At 42.2% G+C, this 11,356-nt stretch overlaps 1 long non-coding RNA gene across 1 annotated transcript in view; it reads left to right on the top strand.

Annotated features, from left to right (window-relative positions):
• The window catches only part of LOC125448314 (uncharacterized), a 36,328-nt gene that overhangs the window by 2,132 nt on the left and 22,840 nt on the right, over positions 1 to 11,356 (top strand). The gene's annotated exons all lie outside the window — the stretch shown is intronic.

Here is an 11,356-nt window from a genome sequence, read left to right on the forward strand (position 1 = left end):
AAAGTGTTACCTTCCATCTCTTAGATCTTATTTTCTGCAATAACCTTTGATGTGGCATCTGATCAGATGCCTTCTAGAGATCTAAGTGTAGTACACCCACCAGTTCCCCTTTATCCACATGTTACTTCCTCAAAGAACTCCAATGAATTAGTTAAACACAAATTCACATTCATAAGCCATGTCCCTGATATATTCGAACCTTGCTAAGTGACCTGCTATACCTTTAACAATTGCTTCTAGTGTTTTCCCTCTGACAGATATTTAAGCTAACTGGCCTGTAGTTTTCTGCTGTCTGTGTCCCTCACGTTTTGAATAAAGGGGTTACATTTGCTATCTTCCAATCTAATCAAAGGTGCAGTTCCAAGAACTTCAATACCACTTCCCTGGTCATTAATTTTGCTTGAGTTCCTCCCTCCTTTCCATTTCCAGATCTATATCTATTTCTGGGATGTCACCTATATCCTCTATAATGAAAGTGGATTCAAACTACCCATTCAATTATTTTTGCTAGGCCTGCAACATCAGCTTTTCCGCTCCTAAGATGCTGCTTGGCCTGCTGTGTTCATCCAGCTCTACACCTTGTTATCTTGGATTCTCCAGCATCTGCAGTTCCTATTATCTCTGATACAATTTTTGCCATCTGTTCATTTTCCATTATTAATTGGCAAGATGCACACTCTAGAGGACCAGCACTCATTTTGTTGAATCTTTATGTTTATAGAAGTATTTCTAGCTAGCTTTCTTCATTCATTAATTCTTTTCTTCATTTTGATTTAGTCATTCTTTGCTGACTTCTTTGTTCTCAGCAATCTTCTGATGTCCTGCTAATCTTTGCATAATTCTATGTTTTTTCCTTAAGTTTGGCACAATCTTTTATCTCTGCAGTTAACCGCAGGTAGCGAGTTCTCCTCTAGGATTTTGTGTTTCTCATTGGGATGTATTGATCCTATGTATTCTGAAATATCCCTTAAATATCTGTCACTGCATCTCTATTGACCTACCCTTGACCTAATTTGCCAGCACACTTTAATTGCCCTCTTTAGTTTAAAATACTAATCTCACAACTGTTGCTCTCGTCCTCAAACTGAACATAAAGTTCAATTGTAATGTGATTGCTGCTACCTAGGGGCAACTTCACAACAAGGTAATGAATTAATACAATCTCATTGCATAATTGCAAGTCTGCTATAGCCTGCTGTCTTCCGAATGTGTGTTCTGTTGAACTATTCGAAAAATATACTGTGAACGCTTCGTCTCAGTTACTTTTGCCAATCTGATTTTTCTCGTTTGATTATAGATTAAAATATCCCATAATTATCGGTGTACTTTTCTGATAAACTCACATTATTTGTTCCTTTATTGTCCATCCCACCATGTGGCTACTGTTAGGAGCTTGTGCGTTACTGCCATCTTGCCTTCATAATTTCTCATCTCCATCCAAAATGCTTCCACACCTGGCTTCCCACACTTAGGTTGTCCCTCTCTGTGCTCATAATTAATTAACAGAGCCATCCCTCTATCTTTTCTTGGCTTCCTGTCCTTCCTAAATGCCACGAGTACCCTCCAATATTCAGGTCCCAATCTATCATCCTGTAGTAATTCATTCTTGAATGTGTATTACTATTTGTCCTGTCAGTTCATCTGTTTTATTTGGAGTGCCACATGCATTCAGATATAGAGCCTTTAGTTTTAGCCTTTTATTAATTCAATACTCACACCCCTTCCTATCACAGTATGAAGCTGAAACAAAACCGGAAATTTCTGGGAAATCTCCTCTGACTAGGTGTCAATATGGGTGGCAGATAACGCATGGGAGCTTGACTCTTGCGCCAGGACCGCCTCAGTAGAATTTCTTCTGGTGGCAAAGGAGTTGAGGCAGTTACAGCCATCTCTGACACTCCTCTTTTTATCTGTCAGCCAGGGCTCCCTGATTGGACCAGATTAAAAGCCCCATTCAAGAAGCTCATATTCCATGAGTTCCATCTGGCTGATCTAGTTATAATCACTACATCCCTCCCCCTCTGAGTATGAGGATATAGGCTGGTTCCTTTTCTTGAGAGTACCGGTTCAGGGCCCACTGACCCGGCGTCCAATATGAGCAGTGTATAACGCATGGGAGCCTCTTGTGCCAGGAGCGTCTCAGTGTAATTTCACTCTTCTGCCAGCAAAGACGTCAATGAGGCTACATTGGTCACGTCCATCAGAAGTCTTGTCAACACTTGATGCAGAGGGTGAACCCTTGGGTTCAGCAGCCATTCCAACTGTTCCGAGGAGCAGGGCATGTTTTGCTCGGAGACCATTTGCAAATTTGTGGCATTCAGATGGTCCATGTGCGTATTCAGGACTGGTGCACCTACCTGAAATACATGCCACTGGTCCTGACGTCACGTCAACCATGCTTCTTACCCATACAGGGCCGTTTCTGTGGTTCTTACAACAAACTTCATCCCCTGTATCAAACTGTGTCTCTTGCTTAGAGGAGTCTTATGTCTGGCATTGGCATTTGTGAAGCCATTTCACCCTCCTCCCCTAGGTCTGGGAAGATCAGGTTTAACCTGGTCAGGAGTCTTCTCCCTAATAGCAACTCTGCCAGTGCTATTGCTGTGGTTGCATATGGGGTGGTCCTGCAATCAAATAGGAACCAGGACAGTTTGGTATCTTGTGAGGCTGTCAGCTGATGGTGGGTGGTATGGAGCCGTCCTTACATGTAGAATTTCATTCAACTTTGGGAAATATCCAAATTCCCTGCTGGTAAACAATGGCCTGTTACCTGTGACCAAAACTTCCAGGATTCCATATATTGCAAAACATGCACCCAGTTTTCTATTATCATCCCTGTGCTTGTTGAATGGGCTCTATGCACAACCAACCACCTTGAGTGGGTGGCTACACTGACTAAGAACATTGAACTCATGAAAGGACCTGCTACCTACACAGTTGATGTGTAACCGAGTCCAAGGTTTAGTCAGCCATTCCCATGGATGTAGGGGAGCTGCTGGCGGTAACTTTTGTCCTTGTTGGCACTTTGGGCACTGCCCCCACTAGTGGCAATGTTTGTGTCCAGGCCTGGCCACCAGACATGACTTTTCACCAACATCTTTATTTTGGAAACCCCTGGATGGCCCTGCTGGAGTTCAGCCAGTAGCTGGCAGCAACTTTTGCTCAGGACAATCACACTTGCTCCCCGTATTAATATGCCGTCCTCTACTGTGATGTGGTCTCTCCGGGTCCAAAAAGTATTCAGTTCTGGTTGTGACGGCCCTTTGGTTTCCCCCAGTTGTTACAGTTTTGAAAGGATTGGATCTTTCTGTGTCCAAAGTCTGATATTGTCAGCTATGATCGGAAGCATGACCAGAAAATTTAATATCATTACAGACTCTTCCTTTGGGGGTACCACCAGTGGTGTATCTGCTAATGGGAGGCAACTCAATGCATCCATATTCACTAGTCAGCCTCCTAGACTGTGTTCCAACTTGTAATTATAAGTACTTATTGTCAGAAGCCAATGCTGAAGGCAGCCGGAAGCTACGGATGGCACTGCCGTGTCCTCTTTAAGCAGACCAAATAGGGGTTTGTAGTCCATGGTTACCACAGTTTTTCGTCCATAAAGGCATTAATGGAACATCCTGACTCCAAATATGATCACCATTCCTTCTTTCTCTATCTGGGGGTATTTATGCTCTGCAGTAACGAAAGGTCTGGATGCATATATTATTAGGTGGCCCAATGGAGAGGAGGCCCATGAGTTAGTATTACCTCAGTGCCTTACGGGGAGGCATCACATGTCCATATCAGATCTTGCTTGGGATCATACTGTGCTAATATCTTAAAGGATAATAGCTGTTCCTTCACTTCCCTAAAAGCAAAGGCTTGTCTATACAACCCGTACCAAGGCTGACCCGTTTTTAGGAGGTGATGCAAAGGTGCCAGGATGAGGGATAACAAAGTGTAGAGCTGGATGAACACAGCAGGCCAAGCAGCATCTAAAGAGCACAAAAACTGACGTTTCAGGCCTAGACCCTTCCTTAGAAAAGGGGGATGGGGAGAGGATTCTGAAATAAATAGGGAGAGGCGGATCGAAGATGGATAGAGGAGAAGATAGGTGGAAAGGAGACAGATAAGTTAGAAGCAGGGATGGAGCCAGTAGAGGTGAGTGTATGTGGGGAGGTAGGGAGGGGATAGGTCAGTCCAGGGAGGATGGACAGGTCAAGAGGGTGGATGAGATTAGGAGGAAGGAAATAGAGGTGAGGCCTGAGGTGGGAGGAGGGGATAGGTGAGAGGAAGAACAGGTTAGGGAGGTGGGGATGAGCTGGGCTGGTTTTGGGATCATGTTTTTTGAAGAAGTGACAAGATTGATGAGGGCAGAGCGGTGGACATTGCTGACGTCCATATAGACAAGGTTTTTGACAAGGTTCTGCTTGGTAGACTGGTCAGTAAGGTTAGATTACATGGAATCCAGGGGGAGCTAGCGAAGTGGATATAAAATTGGCTTAAAGGCAGGGGAGCGGGAAAGAAAATTGGTGGAGGGTTGTTTTGCAGACTGGAGGCCTGTGACCAGCAGTGTGCTGCAAATATCGGTGCTGAGTTCACTGCTTTTCGTTATTTATACAAATGATTTGGATGTGAACGTAGGAGGTATTTAGTAAGTGCAGATTGAACCAAAACTAAAAGGTACAGTGGACAGCGAAGAAGGTTATCTCAGAGTCCAACGGGATCTTGATCAGATGGGCTAATTGGCCGGGGGGTGGGGGTGGGGGGTAGATTGTGTTTAATTTTGATAGATGTGAGGTGTTACATTTTGGAAAGGCAAATCAGGGCAGGGCTTTTATACAGTTAATGGTAAGGTCCTGTAGAGTATTGCCAAACAAAGGGACAGGTGCATAGTTCATTGAAAGTGGAGTCACAGGTCGACAGGGTGGCGAAGAAGGCATTTAGAACATTTGCCTTCAGCAGCCAGTGCATTGGAGTACAGGAGTTAGAATGTCATGTTGCAGTTGTACAGGACATTGGTGAGAGCATTTTTAGAGTACTGTGTACAGTTCTGGTGTCCCTGCTATAGAAGGGTTCAGAAAGGATTTATAAAGATGTTGCTAGGGTTGCAGGATTTGAGTGAAACGGAGTGGCTGAAAATGCTGAGGCTATTTTTCTTGGAGCTTTGGAGGCTGAGGGGTGATCCGAGAGGTTTATGAATTTGAGGGGCATGGATAGAGTGAACAGTCAAGGTCTTTCTGGGTGGGGTAGTCCAAAACTAGAGGGCATCACTTTATGGTGAGAGGGGCAAGATTTAAAAGTGACCTGAGGAGCAATATTTTCACAGAGGATGGTGTGTGTATATGGAATGAGCTGCCAGAGGAATTGGTGAAGGCGGATACAATTACAACATTTAAAAGGCATCTGGATGGGCATATGATCAGGAAGGGTTTAGAGGGATATGGGCCAAATGCTGGTAAATGGGACTAGATTAGGATGAGTTGGACTGAAGGGTCTGCTTCTGCGCTGTACAGCTCTATAACTACATCTAACTCATTCTATGAGGTCTGGATGACAAACCTTGTTATCATCACGACACAGAATAAGTAACATTTTTCTATCTACACCATGCTACACTCTTTGTTTTACCATGTACATGCTTTGTAAGGTGTACAGCATGAGGTATATCACATTTCCCAGCCTCTCTATACATTATGGCTGAAATGCTTGAGGCATCGACCATTGTGTCTCTCCAACAGCTACTCCTATTTTCAATGTATCTCTCAGTATGTAGTCCTCCTGGGCCTTGGAATGGGTCAATCTGCAACACTCAATCAAGGACAATTTCTTGCACTGGAAAATCAAGTTTCTGGGAGATCAAATAGCATGCATCTTTCATGGATTGGTGGGCCTCCAGCTGCAGTTTTTGTTCGACTTGATCAGAATCCCTGGGAACTGCTTGTAGAGCGCCGCAGTGCTGTGTGGGATGAACTTCAACAAACACTACTGCATCTTTCTCCAGAACTTCTTTGCAGAGGCAAATTCTAGATACTGTTGATTGCCCATCTCAGGGTCTGGCTCTCCCCTACTCCTCTAGTGCTACTAACTGCCTGTACCCAGGTCCTGCTCTCATTCACTTCTCTAGGTGTGCTCACCACCCTTCAGGACCTTGCTGCTCTAGGTGCTGCTGAGAGTCTGTCTCAAGATCCTCTTTTCACCCACTCCTGTAGTGTTGCTTACTGTCTGTTCCAGAATCTTGCTCTCAACTGTTTCCTCTAGGTGCTGCTGACAGTCTGCCTTAGGGTCTTGCTCTCACCTTCTCTGTAGGTGTGACTGACTGACAGTCTCAAGGTTCTGCTCTCACTCACTCCTCTTGGTGCTGCTGGCTTTATAGTCCTGCTTCTCTAGGTGCTGTAGAGCTAGGTGGTCTCTGTAACAAAGAGACATTGAGGTTGCTATCTCAACTCGAGTCAAATAGCATAACGTGGCTGTAAATAGTCTGGTTCAGCCCGAGATTTTGGCTAGAAAGGAGAATGGAATTGGTTGGGAGTGAACAGAGTTTTTGATGAGGGGTGAAGACATTGGTTTCCAACTTACCAATATCTTAGTGGGGGCAACTGGAGCTCATCCAGGAATGGATTTGTGTCAAGCGACACACACAGAGAAGTTTCAATAGCACTGAAGTGCGTAAGAGAACCTTGAATGAATGTTGACATAGCAGAAAAAGGCAAAAGGTGGCACTGAGGTAGAGCTGGGTGTCATCAGCAGAACCTGATGTTGTTGAAGGGCAACATATAGGTAAGAAATGAGAGAGAGAGAGAAATAATGATAAATCACTAGGGGACTCAGGAAATAATGGTACAGTGGTTGGAGGAGAAGGAATTGGAGGAGAACTGCAGCTCTCAGCTGAGAATTGTCTGCCCAAGCAGCAGCCTGCATCTCTGCTATTAAACCTCCCTGTTTAAACTGCGATACCTGCTAACCAAACAGCAGGCTCCAACCCCTTAAATTCTGTTGCTTAAAGATGTTGTATAACTCGGGCATCCACTGGAAGACAAGGTCTCTCCCACAACCAGGATAACTGGCCAAGGATCAAACAGTGCCAACTAGAATTGATTCATGTATACAGACCACATAATCTCCATTGCTGGCCACATTCAATCTCCGACTCCTATCCTGCCAAAATTTGCAGACTCTGAATCTGGCCTTGCCTTTCCCTATCCAATTCTGCAGTCGGTCTTCATTCATACTGTGCTTTCCATATTTTGCCACAGACAAAGCCAATTTGGTAATCTTAATTTATTCATTACATGCACAAATGCATAAAACACACCACCATTGTTGTGACTGCATAACTGCCCAATGGCAGTGTTATAATTGGAATGCATTTCCCACTCTTTACTGCTGTTAAGTAAAATACCATCAACAGCAGATTTAAAGTTCCACTGATATTGTGTTTTGGCCAGAAGAATTGCTGGTTGCTTGAGAATAGTTTTGTTTGTGCATAATGTTCAATTCTATTTTGTCATGGTGGTAAAGACTAATTACATGTCCTATTTAAACCAAAAGTCACCCACCAGACTTTAAATTCATAAAGAACAGTAAACTGACAATGGGCAATATCGCCCTTTTGCTAAGCATACTGTGCCGATCAGTCATGCAACAATAACTCTGCCCAGATGTCATGTCACGTGGGAACTGTGAAACACAACAATAATGCATATACTATCACTGAATCCTACAGCATAAACATGTGGGGAGCTTCAAATCAAACAGTTGCCAGAATGAATGCCATCACAAAAAGTAAAACGTTTCTCTTTTTAAATTAGAGAGAGACTCTCTCCAAGTTATCACACATCCAGGTTATTTCAGGAAATAATTTGACTCCAGAATTGCTAAATCATGTAACTTGCCAGAAGAGAAAAAGACAATTCAGTGGGAACAATTCTATTTCTCCAAAAACAATTCTTGCAATCAAAGTTACTGTCCACGGAGGATCATAGCCATAAAGGAAAATACTTAGCTCCTGTCTATCACAAGCTCAAAAGTAAACCTAGTGCCAAAATGCACATGCTGCTTGCCAACAAAGCTTGGAAACTCTGGTTCGACAACTCTTTACTTGGGTTTTAAAAATAATTATTGTAATTGCTTGATATGAGTAAGATTACTGGGAGTCAATGATGAGGGATCATCCTTATTAAAGAGAGGGGAATTGGAGCTGGCAATTGAAGCAAAGGCCATTGCATCTTTTAAGGAACAACTGGATAGACATTTGAAGTGAAAGGTACAGAACCACGAGGAGAGCACAGTGCAGTGTGATTGATTTGGAGTACTTAAGGAAATAAGAGGCAGACATGATGGATCAAATAGCCTCTTCCTGTGCAATGTCATCTGTCATGGTTTATTTTTGAAGTGGATTTGGATGATCATAGACTAACATTCCTGCCAGCACCATATTCATTGCAAATTCTGCTGCTTTTCCAAGTTATATTGCTGCCACTTCTCTTCTTCAGCTTCATAATTGCTTAGAATTACTTTGCCCAGTGCCAGTTTGCTCAAGTTCTTGCATAAAAGCAAAATATTATGGAAGCTGGAAATCCAAAACAAACACAATGCTGGGGAAAAAAAAACTTAGTAGGTCTGGCAGTATCTGTGGAGAGAGAAACAGTTAATGTTTTGACTCCAGTATGACTTCTTCAGTTAAGTGTCATGCTGGACTCGAAATGTTAAGTCTTTCTCCACAAACGTTGCCAGAACTGCTGAGTTCTTCAGTGTGCTACTTGTTTAGTCTCCAATTTTTAATTACAGCAAACTTTGTTTTAATTGGCACCTTATAAACCAGCATTCTCGAAAAACCAGCAAAAATATATCTCAAATACCAAAGTTTACTGTATTATTCTGTCCAACTATTGTTTTTAAAATTTACTTCACTGTAAATACACTTGTTCAACAAATGGCCACGTGAAATATCAACAGTTCATACAATTTTGAGTCAATTTCTCCTCAAATACCACAATGCCCAAGTCAGTTGAGGGTGTGAGAAGGCTGCCAGTAGGTTTCATTTCAGACAAGGTTGCATTATTATTTGAGTTGTGCTGTAAATATTTACATCCCCTGCATTACATTTCTGTAACTCTGTGCGTACTTTTATACCAATTATGTGAGCCTCTTGATTATCCAGAACATTGGTTGATAAAAAGTTTACTGTAGTATACGCATTCCTTAGTAACAATGAAAAAACAAAAACTGCAAGAAATACTTATCAAGTCTGGCATCAACTGTAGAGAAAGAGTTTCCTTCAGGTCTGTGACTTTATCATATTCAATCTGAAAAAGCTACTGGTAGGGAGATGGTGGATGATAGGTGGTAACTAGCAGGAATTTTCCACACCCTTATTTGACCGGATGCCTTCAGATTTAATGGTATTCACATTCAACACGGAGGCCTCTAAGGGCCTCTGTATACTACCATCTAGTGCATAGGACAGATCCAGCAATGGTATTAAATGTTGATTGAAAAGCAAGATTTGTGGAGTATGACTGTTCCAAGCTTCTTGCTTAACGAAGCTGTGGGGTAACTCTCCCAATTTTAGCACTAGTCCCCAGACGTTAAGTGAGAAGAATTTGGCAAAGTTGAACATTCTATTATCCTATCTAAATACAGTTCCTACATAGCTGCCAGGTGGTCACTGCATGTTTATTCCTTCAAAACCTGTGTGTCAATTTGATATAACTTGACTGGCGTATAGTTAAAAGACAGCCACATTGCTGTGTGTTTGGAGACACAAGTAGGCCAGGCCAAGTGAGGTCAGCAGATTCCCTTTCCTAAAGGCCATTAATAAATCACACGGGTTTTTACAACAATCTAGTACCCTAGTGATACTTTTAAAACAATATAAAGATTATCTATTCGATACTGAAGACAAATTCCACACAAGATAGGATTATTCATTCAACAAGCACATTTGTTCAACTTAAAAAGTGCAGTCATGAAAATTACGTATTCTTAATATGCTAATATTTTAATGCAGCATTAGTAAATGTGCCAGCACCAGAAGACATTAATAAGAATCAAGAAAGTCACTTGCCTGGTACCAGAGGACTAGTTCCCTGATACAGTGATGACATTTTTTTATATGTACTCACAGCAATTCAACTATCGTGGTATTAGCTCTCCAGTTCTATTGTAATGGCCGAAACAGCGTGTATACAATTCTCATTAAATCATTAGTTGCCATAGTCGGACTTTTGAGATTATAGTTGGTGGACATCAGAGGATTACTTGTCATCTAAATCAACATACAAAGCTTAACTAGTATACACACCCAGCACTTTCCATATGTTGGCAGTGTTGTTACTCTGGCTCAGATGCTAGGATGGATTGATGCACGGTGGACACGTATTTATACAAGTCTCAAGATTGGAAGGATTTGATAGGCTGATTATTTAGCAACCTATGTTCTCTTAGGGTAAGTCCAAGTTTTAAGGATTTCCATTGAGCTGCTTTGACTGTTTAACCTTGTATTACATGACATACAAGTCTCTCAATCTGAAACCACACTGATGTAGTTGGGGAGAGTCTCTTCGGTTTAATTATACTGTCAAAACCAGTTGAGGGCAATCAAAATATTTACATAATTTCTGTTTCTTTATTCATTCATGGGATGATGGCACTGCTGACCAGGCTGCTTTTATTAATTGCCCTCTAGGCAATTAGGGATGGGTAAGAGTCAACCACATTGCTGTGGGTCTGGAATCACATGTAGGCCAAACCAGGTAAGGATGGCAGTTTCCTTCCCTCAAGGACATTAGTTAACCAGATGATTCCCCCCACCCCCACCAAATCAACAATGGATTCATCGCTATCATTAGACTCTTAATTCCAGATATTTATTGAATTCAAAATTCTACCATCTGCCATGGCAGGATTTGAACTGAGGTCTCCAGAACGTTATTTGGGTCTCTGGATTAACAGCCCAATGAAAATGCCACTCAGTCATCACCTCCCACTGTTGATGCACCCCAGTACCATGGGAAGGGGGGGGGGGGGGGGGGGGATTCCATTCACAGAATATACTATATAAGCCAAAAGCAAGCTGACTCTGTTGATAGAGACGAAATATGTTACAAGCTATTTAGACTCTCCCGACCCATCTCATTTTGTACTCCACACCAAGATCTTACTTGTCTTTTGCATCACCACCACGTTTGAACAGATTTAGCACTAAAATCCCAGATTCTTTACATGTTCCAACACTTAATTTCTATAAATAATTTGATGTATTTTGTGAAGTTCAACAGGTTGCCTGTTACCAAACGTGTTCAAGTATAGCCAAAAAATAAAAAAAGGGGGTGGGGGAGAGCCTTAATCTGCTACAGATAACAAA

The sequence above is a fragment of the Stegostoma tigrinum genome, chromosome X (genome assembly GCF_030684315.1).
Source record: "Stegostoma tigrinum isolate sSteTig4 chromosome X, sSteTig4.hap1, whole genome shotgun sequence".
Classification (NCBI taxonomy): Eukaryota; Metazoa; Chordata; class Chondrichthyes; order Orectolobiformes; family Stegostomatidae; genus Stegostoma; species Stegostoma tigrinum.